This window comes from Ochotona princeps, chromosome 6 (assembly GCF_030435755.1).
Source record: "Ochotona princeps isolate mOchPri1 chromosome 6, mOchPri1.hap1, whole genome shotgun sequence".
Lineage (NCBI taxonomy): Eukaryota > Metazoa > Chordata > Mammalia > Lagomorpha > Ochotonidae > Ochotona > Ochotona princeps.
The window spans coordinates 52,385,979-52,401,653 of NC_080837.1; positions in this window are offsets into that span (position 1 = coordinate 52,385,979).

Sequence of the window (15,675 nt, forward strand, 5' to 3'; positions counted from 1 at the left end):
CCTAAAATTTGTCAATGAGTAATCCTCTAACTAAAGCTACCAGTCAGAAAGTTTTTTTTAATCTTCTGAGAACAGAACATTGTGAACTTCATCTATTCATCTTACTAACACTTCTTTTAGTGTCTGGAACAAACCGAAGGGTGCTTTAGGGTTGAACGTGGCAATCAATTTGCCAATACAGGAGCTCAGGCAGTCAGTTTTAATCTCTGTAACTAGATAGAGAGGTTTTTTTTTTCTTAAAGATTTATTTATTTTTATTGCAAAGTCAGATACACAGACAGGAGAGACAGAGAGAAAGATCTTCCATCTGATGATTCACTCCCCAAATGGCCACAACGGCCGGAGTTGAGCCAATCTGAAGCCAGGAGCCAGGAGCCTCTTCTAGGTCTCCCAGACAGGTGTAGACTCCCAAGGTTTTGGGCCATCCTCAACTGCTTTCCCAGGCCATAAGCAGGGAGCTGGATGGGAAGCAGGGTCACCAAAATTAGAACCGTTGCCCATATGGGATCCCAGCATGTTGAAGGCAAGGACCTTATATGCTAGGCCACTGCACCAGGCCCTGAGAGGTGTTTTTTTTAATGGTCCCACTCCATTTTCCTTTTTCTGTTTTCATTTCTGCTAGCCTTGTGCACTTATTGTCACCTGTATCCATTACCTGATTTATTGCCTGGCTCCTATATAGAACACAGGAAACAACTTACCTAAATGAAAGCATCCTTCTTCAGTTGAGATAGCCTAAATAGTGAAGCATGAGGATGAAGTTGAAAACAACATGGCTTATCTTTCTTTAGGCCATGGAAAAATATAGGAGTAGAAAAAAATAAAGGTAAACATTAGTAAATCTGCCCCATCTCTTAACAACCTGGCTTACTCTAGATAAATAATTTGTCCTATATCCAGTTTTCTGACCTCTAAGATGAGGATACTAAATCATTTTTTGCTTATTTTATTTTTATTTTATAAATCTTTATTTATCATGATGATGATTTTATGATACAGTTCTATAGCCCCTGGGGTTTCCCTAAACACCTTCCCAATTCCCATCCCCCACTGAGTTCCCTATATCATTACTAAAGTATAGTTCTTCACACACAGTCTTATATCCATTATTGTGGGCATAGACAATGGCAAAGAGTCCATCATCCTATTGTCATATAGTAAACAGTTTCATTGGGAGTCCATCTTTAGTCTGGAAGTAGAGATGCATACTGCATTGTATCCTCACATCTGGATATGATAGTCTCCATTTCATAGTTCCTGCACATCCCCTGAAATGAAAAGCCACAATACAAAATCAACAATAGGAAGAAAAATAGAAATTTGCAATGACAGAAGGTTCTTGATTTTCCTTTTTGTTTCTTCAGTAATATTCTTTTGCAAAATACCCAGATGCCCTTCAAAAGAGGACTGGATACATCTACTTCATGGAATACTACTCATCCACAAAAAAATAATGAACTCTACTATATGCAACAAAATGGTTCTGACTAGAGACCATTATGCTCAATGAAATAAGCCAGTTCCAAAAGGACAAATAGCATATGTTCTCTCTAATATAAGGCAAACTTCATGCAAGATACAAAACAAATAAATATATAGGTAAACAAGTATGTACATAGATTCTCATAGATAAACTGTTTAATGAAGACTGGCATATCAGGAAGTGAGGTTATATGGATCTCTACTCCTGAATAAATGGAGATCTCCCAATGAAACTGTTAAATATACTTTTGCAATATGATACTAGATTTTCTATGATTGTCTGAACCTATAGTGCTATTATACACTTAAATAGCAGAATGTTGGACTTGTGGCTGTTGTTGCTAAAGGACTATACTGCTGTAATAATATGGGAGAAAATAGTGTATGGGAGAAAATAGTGTATTGTTGTGGGGTGGGTAATAGGAAGCAAAGCAGGGTAAAACTGCATCATGGAAAATAATAATAATAAAGATAAATACATATAATTTTTAAAAAATGAAACAGCATTTCCTAAAACAAATGAATTGCTACCAAGGTCAAAATAGCTAATATAATAAACTGAAGAATATAAGGAAAGTTATACTAAAACGCTTCATTGCTTGAAGAAAAGATAAAGTATCCTAGTTAAAGATATTTTGAGTGTTCACATTTTCATTATTAAAATTATTTTCAAAAGTTACTTAACATCTTGTTTTAGTTGTTGCTGTCTCAAATATATAAGAAGTCTTATTTTCATTTGCAGATAAATGTTTCACTTTAGAGAAAAACTCCATGTGTCTTTGTTATGTATTTATGAATGTATATGTGTACTATGTGTTTACCTAACCTAATTTAAACTTGAAAAAGTCTGCCTACAACTAAGGTTTGCAGAGGATACATAAGTGCTTACTATTTGCTATTTCTAAATTTTCACTACCCAAGTTATCAGTTGTTCTTAACCATAGTATGTGAATATGTGAAGAAGCATATTGGGAATTCAGATGGTCTAAAAGAGCAGAACATCTACTCTGCCAGAATTCTGATTTTTGAGATCAGCCATATAGTCTTTATCTTTCTTGGATTTTAATTTTTTAACATAAATTATGACTGTTCATATTTGACGCCTTATTTCAAAATATGTATTTATATAGTCAAATTTGATACTTTTTTTTTACTTTGATAGGCATTGAATGGACTCTCAGGATTTTATATATGGGAGGCATAATTCTAAATGACTAGATACTAGCAGAATTCACACTTTCCCATTCTCTATCCAATGTAGTTCATCTCATAATTTGATAGAATGAAATCATTCAGGAAAAACATGAGAAGTGTATTTTCACAAAAAAGTTTAAAAATACTTTATTTGTGAATTATGTATTTATTTATAACTCATGTTGCTCCAAAGAGTAATGTGCAATCAATCTGAGTGATAGTCATTCTGGTGGTGCCCTTAAGTAGTCTGCCATTTATAATATATAATATCATAGCCTCTTGTGCCAGCTATTTTAAAAAAGACAGCTAATGGGGGCAACCACTGTGGTGCAGTGGGGAAGATGCCGCTTAGGTGCCTGCATTCCATATTAGCTACAACTGTGTTAATGCATAGCCTGGGAGGCAGCATGTGCTGGCTCAGTTACATGGGCTCCTCTCATCTGCATGGAATGCATGGACTGAGTTCCAGGTTCCTGGTTGCTGCCTGGCATCTGAGGAATAAACCAGCAGATGGAAGTTAGTACACTCTCTTCCTGTCACTAACCAAATTGAAGCAAAGAATAAAACTTATTTGTAAAGAACAAATTAATTTTAAAAGAATTTGTTATAAAATATTTCACCTCGAACAAACTGAAATTATGGCTACTTACAAAAACAACCTCTTACACATAATTATTCAGAAACATATTAGATACAGAATTGAGCTCTGGTCTTGGAAAGTGTATCTATAGATTGGGACCTAGTTAAGTAAACTAAAACCAAACTAGTTATTATAAATAAATCTAAGTTCAATATACTTAAATAACTATTGGAAAGAATGAGGAAAAAAGGTGAGGAAAACATTTTTAGGAATTTTAGAACTGAAGAGTCTGGGCTGTTGTGAAAGATTGGTAAAAGTGTACACAACTAGCTAAAGGATTAAGTTCTATGGTTTTGTAGCATAATGCAGTGACTATAGTTCTCACTAATTTATAATGTATTTCAGAAGTGCTAAAGGAGAACATTATGAGTATTCTTAACACAAATATTGATCAATCTTTGAGTCAAAGAAAACCATCACTTATTATCTCCACTTATGATTTGTCTCTATCAAGTTGAATACAACTTGTGAAGAAATGAACTGCAAGTTGATAATGGGTATACTTTTCTTTTAAAGATTTATTTATTTTTATTACAAAGTCAGATATACAGAGAGGAGAGACAGAGAGGAAGATCTTCCATCCGATGATTCACTCCCCAAGTGAGCACAACGGCCAGTGCTGCGCCAATCCAAAGCTGGGAACCAGGAACCTCTTCCTGGTCTCCCAAACAGGTGCAGGGTCCCAAGTCTTTGGGCCATCCTCGACTGCTTTCCCAGGCCACAAGCAGGGAGCTGGATGGGAAGTGGAGCTGCCGGGATTAGAACCGGCGCCCATATGGGATCCTGGCGTTCAAGGCAAGGACTTTAGCCGCTAGGCCACGCCACCAGGCCCAGATAATGGGTATGCTTTTAGTCACTTCGTTTAGGAATCAAGTAGTAATGCTAAAAGAATCCCTGCAACTAGAGAAAATTATGAACTTTCTAGAAGTATGATCTCCTTTCAGATGATGCTCTTGGAAGTTCTGACACCTGCACAACACTGAACAACCTGAAGTGACGTTGGTAATAATTGAGCTTGTATTGTATCAAAAGAAGATCTCAGGTCTTAATCAGGTCAGAATGGGTTGATCATGTTGCCTCATGAAGATCATGTAGATTCAATTTGTTTGCTCTCTGCTGACATAGGCTCACTGTTTCAAAAGCTGATGTGCGTCAGTCTTGCTCTAGGAGCTTTCTCCGTCTGTGTCTCCTACGTCCCGTGACTCCTTTGACATCTCTATACCTGAAGCTTTCTGCCATGCTGCATGCTTGGCTTCACTTATGGTGGATAAGGATAAAGAAAATGCTGATGGCTCAATATTTTGTGTATGCTGTGCAAATTTATGTGTGACAAATCCATCAGGGACTTCAGGCAGGGGATGTGATAAAAATTCTCATTCCTTGAATCTACTAAAGCGGAAAAAGTTCCAAATGTGGCAAATAAGAGAAGCCGCAATAGTTAATTATCATGACACACAGCTCATCTGTAATTAATCCTTTTCTTCAGCAGGATTCTGCAACTGTAGCATTAAAAAAAAAAAAAACAGGTCAGATGATGCTTTAATTAAGGCTGTACAGTGTTGCTGCTTCTACAGCAACAAGAACTGTTTTTTGTCTATAGGTGTGTGTGAAGCACTACAAATATTTTCTTAACATCTTTACAGAGTGCTGTTTAAGCATCTTTGCTAGCATTATGTCTGGAGACAGACTGATTACAATTCAAAGGAGTTTTTCTGTTCTCCTCACACCCATCTCAGAAGCTACTAAAACAATTTAAATGCCATGCCAGTGGGAGGAGACGCTCTCACCAAGGAGCTAGAAATGAAACATGAGGTGCTGTGGCAATTGGGAATGGTACTGCCTTGAAATTTGCAACCCTCTTAACCAACTACCCAGGTTCAGCTACCCAGGCCTTGTGTGTATTCACTTGGCAAAATTAGACTAATGGTAAATCCCTTAGTGTTATCCTGAAATATGGATCCACAGCTTCAATAGTTAGTGCTAGAGGGTACATTAAGGGATGTGCAACAAAAGGGAAGTTTGACAGTCATTCTATTGGTCCATAACTCTTCCACAGAATATTGCATAGGATAAGACTGGCAGTGTGACCTAGCTACATCTCATAGACAAAAAGATTTGGACTCTGATTATAAATATTTTCCTATTGCCAAAGCAAAGTGTTAGTTAGCGTGGCAAGGGCCTCTGGTGCACACCACTGCCATGGTTAGCCATGTTTCCTGACCTCTGCAATTTCAGAGTCATGCAAACCTTGTTCTCAATAAAACCAGAAAATGAATATTGTGTGTCACCTCCAAGTCAAGGCAGTTTGGAATACTTGTATCTTTTTCATATTCTTCCCCCACCCCTCTTTGTTAGTTAGCTAAAGTCAGATATTCAGTGAAGCATTTTATGGTCCTGGAAGTCTCTTTGGAAACAGGAAACAGGCACTGATCACTACTCACTTGCAATAGACAAGGACTTGAGCACCTAATGACCATTGTAAGCCAGTAAGATGTGGATGTTCTTGTCATAGTCCTTGCCCTGAGCTGGCAGATGAGGTGCAGTGTCATGCAGGATTTCTCAGCTTCCTCCTGGGGGCTGAATGTGTATTTACTCACTAAGCTCCTGGTTAAATACTAAAAGCTGGAGACGGTTTTGTTGTATCATCTCTGACATTTTTTCCTGCACTATACAAACTAATTTTGTGGGTCTTAAAAGACTTATATTTTGCCTACTCAAAGGCAATCAGCTTCAATTGCCTAAGCAAGAAATGACCAAAACTTATTAAGTTATCTATTTCTAATCCTACGAAAAATGACTGATTCAGCATTACAGACTTTAAAACGTCAGCCAAAGAAGTTGGAGGCAGATCATTTTGTCCTCTGTACCTTTCAGTGGTATGTAAGCATGGTCACCTCAGGGTGGCTGCTTTCCTTCAAAAGCCATCAGATCCCTGGAATGCAGAAATGTTATCCAGTGCATTTCAGTTCTTTGTGTCAGATATCATACTAACATCAAGGCCGCATTAGGAATTTGGAATCACCAGAGAAGCAGAACGCTGCAGGTAGATCTTATTTATTCCCATCCTGCCCCATTATGCCAGGTTTAGCCGAAGTTGACACAGCCATGTGGCAACTGATTTGGCCACAGAAAAGTCAATGAGAATTTATTTCTGAGAATTTTTAATGCCTCCATTTAGAAACTAGAGCCAACTTAGCAAAGCATGGAAATGATCTGCTTGGAAGAGCAAGGCCCTGTGACTTTGTCTGTTAGTTTTCTTGGACTGTTAAAGAGATATAAGTGGACTGTAAAAAAAAAAGTTGAAGAAAAAGTATAATCATTACTGTTATTAAACTATTTTAAATCCTGAAAGTTGGCTTGATTGGCTCTTTTAGTGAATGCATGTAATTTCATCAATGCTTTGGCAAAGTTCACATTCCTGTTGTGCTGTGTCATATGGAAAATATGCCTACAGTGCTCAGGGTCTTTGTAAATAGAAGCTATCTCACAGTGCTTTCTGAAGTGTGTGGACAATGGTACCACAGTGTTAGGAGAGTGTGGTGTTCATAGCACTTGAAATTGAGATGTATTTGCTGTTGGTAGCTTGTAGTTACCCTCATGGCAAAGGTCAGCTGGACAGCAACTACACCACAATTTTATGTCTATAGGTGGCATACACATCTCTTCTTCATGTCATCTCCACCAATTCTTCCCCATCACTACATGTAGCAGGGATGGAATATAGGATAAGAAGGAAGGAAGGGAAGGAGTGATGAAGTTAAGGAGAAAGAGAAAGAGGAAAGCAAGAATATGGCTAGAACCATTGATTGTATAACCTTAATGTCTCATTTTCATTGTTAATAATAGTAAAGATCCAAAACTTAGAATTGGCTATACAAATATTCAGTGCTCTCTGAACATTCTTAGCAGCTGCTATCAGCATATCAAAATGTAAGTAGAATCAAGTGTGAATTATTATACCCAGCAGAGCAGCTGAGGCACTTATATTTAATTCCATATGGTAAGCTTAACCCTTTCCTCCCTGTGGTAATATTGGTCATCATATGAAGTTTTCATGAGTTTTTTTCCCAGGAGCTCTTGCCAATAGCAGAAAGAATACAAGGATAATTGAAAGGGGTAATTCACAAAACTCATTGTAGGCGATGATTATTTGAATTATCTTTAGGATTAAAGATAATTAAAGAGACCAGTTCATCCCTTCTTTGTCTTGTCCATTGTCTGATGTGAGAGCTTAGAGCTAAAAATATACATAAGGTGGTGGGAGAAAAAGAAAAAGCAAGAGATCAAAATGTTGTATCCCATATTCTAGATAATTACTCCATAGATAACAGAATTGCCAATATCATTCACCAACCAATGAGCATTTTCATTGTAATATATATTATACATATTGTGTGTTATACACACACACATATATATGGCATGACCCCTGCACAATGATCTATTTGATATTAATTTAAATGGAGTAGATAATTTAAAAGCGCACAATTCTAAAGATAGCCAATTCAGAAAGGTGTGAGAGAGAGGGTATTATGGGTCAGCCTTCGAAGGGTAATTTTCATGTTTGCATGAAAAAAAAAATTAGTGATGTAGAGTTTCTGTAAGTCTTGTTCAAAGTCATGTGATTACTCAGCACAACCATAAGGCTAGACCCCAGCATTGAAAGAGCCCACTATAGATATTAGGAAAATGTATTCATAATGGAAATATTCATGATTAGGGGTCATTGTGTTACTTCATGTTAATGTTATTTGGAATATAAGGTAAAATAAAATAATAGCAAAGGAGGTTAAATGGTGGCTTTTAAAGTATGAAAGATGGACCCAGTGCGGTAGCCTAGTAGCTAAAATCCTCGTTTCATACATGCCAGAGTCCCATATAGGCCCCGGTTCTAATCCCAGCAGCCCCGCTTCCCATCCATCCAGCTCCCTGCTTGTGGTCTAGGAGGGCAATCAAGAATGGCCCAAAGCCTTGGGACCCTGCACCCGCAAGGGAGACCCAGAAGAAGCTCCTGGTTCCTGGCTTCAGATCAACTGTTGTGGCTATTTGGGGAGTAAATCATCAGACAGAAAATATTCCTCTCTGTCTCTCCTCCTCTCTGTACATCTGAAATTACAATAAAAATAAGTAAATATTTTAAAAATAAAAATAAAGCAAGAAAGACACCATGCTCAACATGAGAGGTAGAAACAGATGATCCCATTGTTGGAATCTGATAAACAAGAGGCCATGTACTGGGTACTTTCCTAAAGGTGCAATTTATTTTGTTTTTCTCATAATAATCATCCAGAGCTGCACAATGTGTCATGGCCAGAATACTCATCCCCAAAGCCTGAGCCATAGCCAGAACCCACGCTGCCTTCTCTGGACCAGATGCTGATCTATCATCTGCCTGGGAAAGAAAGAGCAGAGTAATTAACCAGCGGTACCATTTAGCTAAGCTTTTATTTAACCAAGATACAGATACCCAGGATTCCCAATAATATGTGAACAGGTTACCTAAAATCATACAGCAGTATTAGTTCCATTAACTCTGCTAAGCTGTGAAATTATGATTTTTACCACCCACATATTTGTGCAGACGCAGACATACTCATTCTCATATGCCCAACTCCACACCACACATGAACATACACATATAATTCTCTGAGTTTCATTCATCTCCCTGAATGAGTTCAACTTCAGGCACATTGTCAAATATAAAGCTGATCATTTTGCAGTATCCTGAGTCACTTTAAAGGATTTGGTGCCTTGGAGATCCCTTTCTTAATTGGCCACATACCGCTGTTAATTCTGTAGTTATGGTATCTATAAAGAAGCTACTAGCATTCTCATGGCTAGTTTCACACACATAAAAAAAAGATAATAAAACTCAGGTGAATGTCATGAAGAGTGTAAGAACTGGGGCATTAGAACCAAGTTGCTAACCTATCACCAATCTAGTGTTGCTAGGCCTTCTCATGGGGATGATTCCCAGGAAAATATACTATTTCCCAGGGCCCTTGAGAGGGCAAAAGGCGCTTCTTCATCTTAAGAAAGTTCTGTAGTCAAAGGCAAGAGTAACTTGGGAACAAACGGCAGAGTTTGATAGAACTATGGGCCAGTGAATTCATCAGTGCTGCTGCTACCTGAGACTCAGTGAAGCAGTGACGTAAAGCTCATGCCTACCTAGTGGGACAGGTGTTCCACTCTCCTCTATTAACCATTCCCTTCACACATACACATACATCATCATCATCATCATCATCATCATCATTATCATCATCATCATAATGTAGCTCTGGTTTCTTCATACTGTTTATTCTTTCACCTCTAGCCTCAAAATGATTCTTCTGTTTATAAAAACAGGTCCTAAATCTAAGTAGGAACTTCAGACACAATCTTTCCCAGCACATTTAATTTATGTTAAAATCCATTAATAATAACATTAATATTTATAATAAATTACTATTAATTTACATTGTTATTTAATCTCTCTCATCGCGTAGAAGACTCTGTGCACTCAGGGCAGGTTCACATGTCTGTGTGTGGTGTGTGTGTGTTTCTCTGTTTCTCTTCCTCCCTCCCTCCCTCCCTCAGGGGCTTATTTGAAGACATGCTTTTATCACCTGCTGGAATTGAAGACTTAAAAGAACCCCTGGAGTTGAAAGAAGACACTAAGAGGCAGGAAAAAAGGAATTTTGGGGCACCTCTTGCTAGGACTGGGTTACCAGGCTCCTGCATGCCTGGACCTGGGAGTCCCCATGCATGGCCTGGATCTAGCCTTAGAATTGGCTCAAATCTCCAAGTCTCTGATGGTTGTGGAAAGAGGATTATTACATCTATTGTGAACATTCAAAAAGTTTAGGAGTTGTCCAACTGCTGAGAATGAGAATCAGGACTGGGGCAGGCATGGCTAGACAGAGAGTGGCACCCGCCGGCACATGTGTGGGATGGATAGTGGGATTGGTTGGGTTGAACTAGGCTTCAATGCCCATTGACATGTATGAGAACTGAATGGGATGTGGAACAGACTGGGCCAGTCAGCTGTGCATACTGGTAAGCATGGGAACCAGGGCAGAGGGCGGGATGTTGGAGGTTATTGTGAGTCTTTCAGACTAGGCTGCAGCTCCCACTGGTTTATGTGGCCAAGTGTGGGGGCGGGCAAGATTGGAGTAGGCTGTAACAACCCATTGGTTTGAGTGGAAGACAGAGCTGGAGACAGAACTGACCCAGCAATTGCAACTACCAGAGTGTGCATAAGCTGAATGGAGTGTCAGAATGTGCCAGACCCTGTATTGGCAAGCATACACAAGAATCAGGTCTAGGATCACCTCAGATGAAGTTTCTTTGTGGATTCCCCCAACTGAACTGCTGAACCCAGAACCCCAACCATAAAGAGAATTGCAGGTTCCATGGTCTAACCGTGGAGTGCATGTATCAAAGGTGAGCCTCTTCAGTAACTCAGATGGAGCAATGGACAGAATGTCCAGGTGCACATGGAGGATATGGCAATACATTGGAGCCTGTAGAGGGCACTTGGTACCATGACAGAGGACAGAATAAGTTGCTCAACTACTGCAGCCATGTGTTGGCAGTGGAAATCTGGGCAAGCAGAGAATCTAAGGTAGACAGTGTCAGGCAGTGGGTTCTGAAGAGATTTCTTCATGCTTGGAATGGCGAGATTGGCAGCAATTCAGAACTGTCGAACTATCTAAACCAGTGCGTTCGGAGCATGCCCTACATTGGGGACCCTGGGATGGCTGGGAGGCTGGGTGTGGCTTCTCCTTTTGTCTCTCCCTTACCCCCAGATACAGGAAAGAAAAAGAGAGAATGTGGAAACAATGGTCTTACCCACTTTCCTATAGCCCTTTGGCCCTTTGTGCCCTAATCAACTATGTAAAGATCATCAAAACAAAATAATAATATTTTTAAAAAGAAAAAAGTTTAGGCGTTGTTAACTCTGCTGAGAATCGTAACACTACTATTAAATGAGGAGGATTAAATAAAAATATCATGCAATGTCAGAATATTCCTTTTGGATGCTTCCAAATTTCCACTAACTCTACTTAGAAACTGAATAACAAAGGTTTCAGCATTTTCTCCATCTCTATCATGAATTTCCCCTTTCCTGACCTTTAGTTTCTTCTGGGGGCGCAGAGGAATAATGGCTGGGCTACAGTTGCATGAGCAACTGTAATGAATTACTCTTTGAGTAATGAATTACTCTTTGCTGATAATTTCTAATATCTTTGCTAGGGAACACATTTTCGAAGGAATTTCCCAGAGATAATGCTTTATTGCAAGTAAATGATTCTACAGATTGAACAACATTAGGATGACAGGAGAACTGTTTGGCAACTTGATAGATAGTGTACCTCAAATTCTACCATGTAGATGGCAGCATATTGCCTATGGATAACTCAGTTATGGCAAAGGTATACAGTCAGTAAGGAGGAAAATGGTTCACTAATTTCAGTGAGGAAAGCTTGTTAACAATCACTAAGTATTTCAATGATCTAGTCTACCAAATGTTGTGTAAGAAGAAACCAAGAAACGTTTTTATGGTCTTTTCTTCTGATTCACATCACTGTGTTTTAAGCCTTCCAAACATGAACAGATTATAACTGGCTTTGCTCATCTCCTGGGTAATATGACCATTTGGACACTGGTTAACAACTGGTGCTTTGTGACTGGCTGAAAAAGAGATGATGGCCCTAGATCACTAAAATGGGCAATCAGGAGCCTCTGGGAATAAAGCAACATGGCCTCTTTGTTGGCCTTGAATGCCCACATTGAAATAAAATGATTTCACCTGGTGTAGCACCCCCCTCACCCCAGAGATAACATCTTTACCTCCCTACTCATGTTCAAGTGCCAATAAGTGGGAGTGGACAGGAATGTGCCACCACAGAGAGGCAAGAGCACACAGAATTTATGGGCTTAAATCGGCATGCTGTGGAAGCAGGTAGACAGACACTATGTGGTGGTCACTGCCCTTTGGGCCTCTGATTGGGAGACATGGCTTGCTCACATGGGGCAACCAGAAAACGATGCAAAAGACCTAAACGCAGGTGTTCCATTGTGTGGTCAGAAACAATCTACGTTTCGAGAAAATTAGGGACAGTTTTGTTTAGAGGATAAATAGGATTTGAAATAAGTTATGGTCTTAAATTTGAGAGATTCTCTGTGGTGAAGCAAAAGGCTGGCTTGAGCTGGACCAAGTGAGGCCAATAGACAGACTCTACTTCCATTCATTCCATGTATTCAGCCAATAAATAAGAAGTTTTTATATGTCAGAAGAATGTGCATATTACATGGGGGGAAAAACTAGAGAAACAAATGAAAAAAACTGATGGATGTTTGGTAAATGAAGTAAATAAGTTAGATGTCATCAGAATTTGTATGCTGACTCAAAAAAAGAAATCATACTACTACTACTACAAAAAAAAAATCCTGTCAGAAAGATGATTCATCTCATTGCAAATAAACAGGGCAGCAATAACTAAGGTGAAATTTTCTACCTCAACACCTATAGATTTTTATTCCACAGTTAGTAGAACGCTTTACTGAGTAAGCAATCAGGCAATACTTGGATTGAAATCACTGGTCTGAACTTCAAATTTCTGAGGCCCAAGATGTTTCTAAAAGGGAAGACCTTAAAATTCTATAGCATGTAAAATGTTTTCCTTATAGTTTTGTGATACAGTGGAAGAATTTCAAGAGTCACAAGAATATCTATAAGTTCCATGAATAATATCTATTTATTATGATCTTATGTAAATTTCTGATTATCTCCAAATTTCAATTCCCCACCAGATCCAAATTTCCCTACCAGATTCAAATGGCCTGGTTATTGTGAGACCCTAATAAAATACTGTGAATGAAAGTATATCAAGAATTATAAACCACAAAATGGCAATATTTCTTATTGTCTTGGTCATAAATGAAGTTATTATGGCATATACTACATGAGTGTACATTTATTTTTTTTTCTCTTTGCCCGGCACAACACTTGGCAGATTGTAGAGATCAAATGTTTGTTGAATGAAAGAATATGTACAATGGTAATGCTTCTGACAATCTTAATGGATTTGTGCTTTCAATGATTTTTCTACAAGTGCTGAAGATCCTTTGTATCACTGATTGAGACTTACCCTGTGCAGCCGTGGAATTGCTTTTGTTTTCTCCCCTGTATCACGTCAACTGACCCTTGCTGGACACAAATCCACATCCCTGTGCTGCCTCAGAACAGTATGTGCTAGCCGAGAAGATGTCCACAGTGATTAAAGAGAAAAGGAAAACAGCATATATTGACCCAAATCCTATATGTTATGATTTACACAAGCTTAAAATGACGAATAAGAGAATGGAAAGGCAAGATTTGTCTCCATAAGAAAAACAAACATGAGTATGACAAGCTCACAGTTTCACATTCCACCCATTAGGACAGTGAGTTAGGTCAAAACAGCACTTCTTTCTAGACCTGCATCCAGACTATCAGATATATCTTACCCCTTGCTTCCCTCAATTTTCACCTCTGTGTAACACAGAGAGACATATGGGTAAATGAAAACCCCTCAAGGAGCCTACAACCACCCAGCAAGTATATTTTGTAACACTCCTTCAACTTGCTTTCCATCCTGCCCACCCCCTGCACAAATCAGGTTTGAATGCCCAAGCTTGTCACCTGGTATACAAAAATCCAGTCTAACACTGTATTTATTAGCAACCCTTTTCCCTTATGTTTAATTTATTGTTACATTTTTTAAATGTACAAACAGTTATACCAGTTTTATACACAAAACCACAGGCACCGTTTTGTATCTGTCAAAATTCCAGCAGCCTGTGGAGAGAGACAGTTGAATAGATGTCCTATGCTGCCACCTAGTGCTTTTGTTGAGATATTGGGCTTGTTCCTTTTTCTGGAAATGAGGAAACAAAGGCAGCTCAAGGCGCCCAGAATCTGGAACAGCTACTGATAAGCGTTATTAAACAGATGCATTTATGACACTTGGACCACATTCCCTGGAACCAAGCAGTGTAACTTGTTTTCACACAGTGGCAGCTTACATCCCTGCTCTTGACTGGCAGAGTTCTGGCCTTCTACCCTGGAGGCACCTGGTTTCAATCCAAACGGGGCAAGCAAAATGTCCCTCTGAGCTCCTTCCTCCAAACTCCCATCTGCACGAGGTTGTCTTGGCATAGCTCTTCCTCCAGGAGGGACAATTTGATACTGAATGCCTTCCCTATTGCTTCAGTTTGGGTAAGAAGGTACAAAGGAGTCAGACAGCTTTTTTTTTCCCCCTGATGATTTTTGTCTTTAAAAACAGCAGCCATTTTCTTGGCAGTGGCAAGAGTAAAGCTTCTGAGTTTCCTCGTGCTCCTCACTGCACATGATCTGTATTCACAAGCTCATCCTGGGTCTGCCTCTGAATTCTTCCCTCTACCTTTTCCTGGGTTAGTCAACATATCTCTACTGCACACCCAGCATGCTTAGAAGTACTACTATATCAGGCACAGGTTACTGGGTGAATAACGAAAAGAAAAATAACCTTTCCATCCTGATCACTTCCTGCCTTTGACCTCTAGGCGACTTTACCACCCCTTGCCTTTCTAGTCTCTTTAACCCTTCCCTCTCCTTTAGCTATACACAAGAGCCTGTCTGCTTAAATAAGCACAAGAGCTGCACTTGTGTCCCTCTGGACTCTCCCTCTACTGGCAAATTGCTAGCGTCTCTGACTTACCTTTTCATATTGCATCTCAAAGAGATGAAGAATTCACTAACCCAGTATGCTCTTGCGCAAACACGGACATGTCAAATCAGAGAGTGCTTTTTCCAATACGGGGAAATAGCAGACAGAGCTACCGTTTCTGAATGTGATTCCTGAAATGAGAGAAAGTTATAATGGATGACCTCTAAGTTCTTTCCATCTTTGAGTCTGTGCTTCATAAGTATCATTTTATTGCAATCTCCACTGCTCAAGTCGCACTCTACTTCACTCTAGCTGTAAACTCCTGTCTTCTCGAAAGGGAGTTCATCTCTCTCTAACCGGTGAAATTCCTTTTCCTCTCCTTGAATTCCTGCTTCATTGTGACACCTTAACTGTATCTCTTTCTCAAAACACTCTTCTCTGTATTCTACTTGCTTACTCTATTTTCCAGTTACCCTTTTGATTTCAATTTTTCATTGACTTCTTGTGATCCTTTATGCAGATTTTATCTAAACTTGAATTTTGTCCATACCTATGTTTGTGACCTTACCAACTCATTTACTTCACTGTACTTCATGATGATGGTGATGGGTGTGGAGAGGATGATCATTTGTATGCATAATTCCACTTCTACAAAGATACTCCACAAATCCTTCATTTCATCAT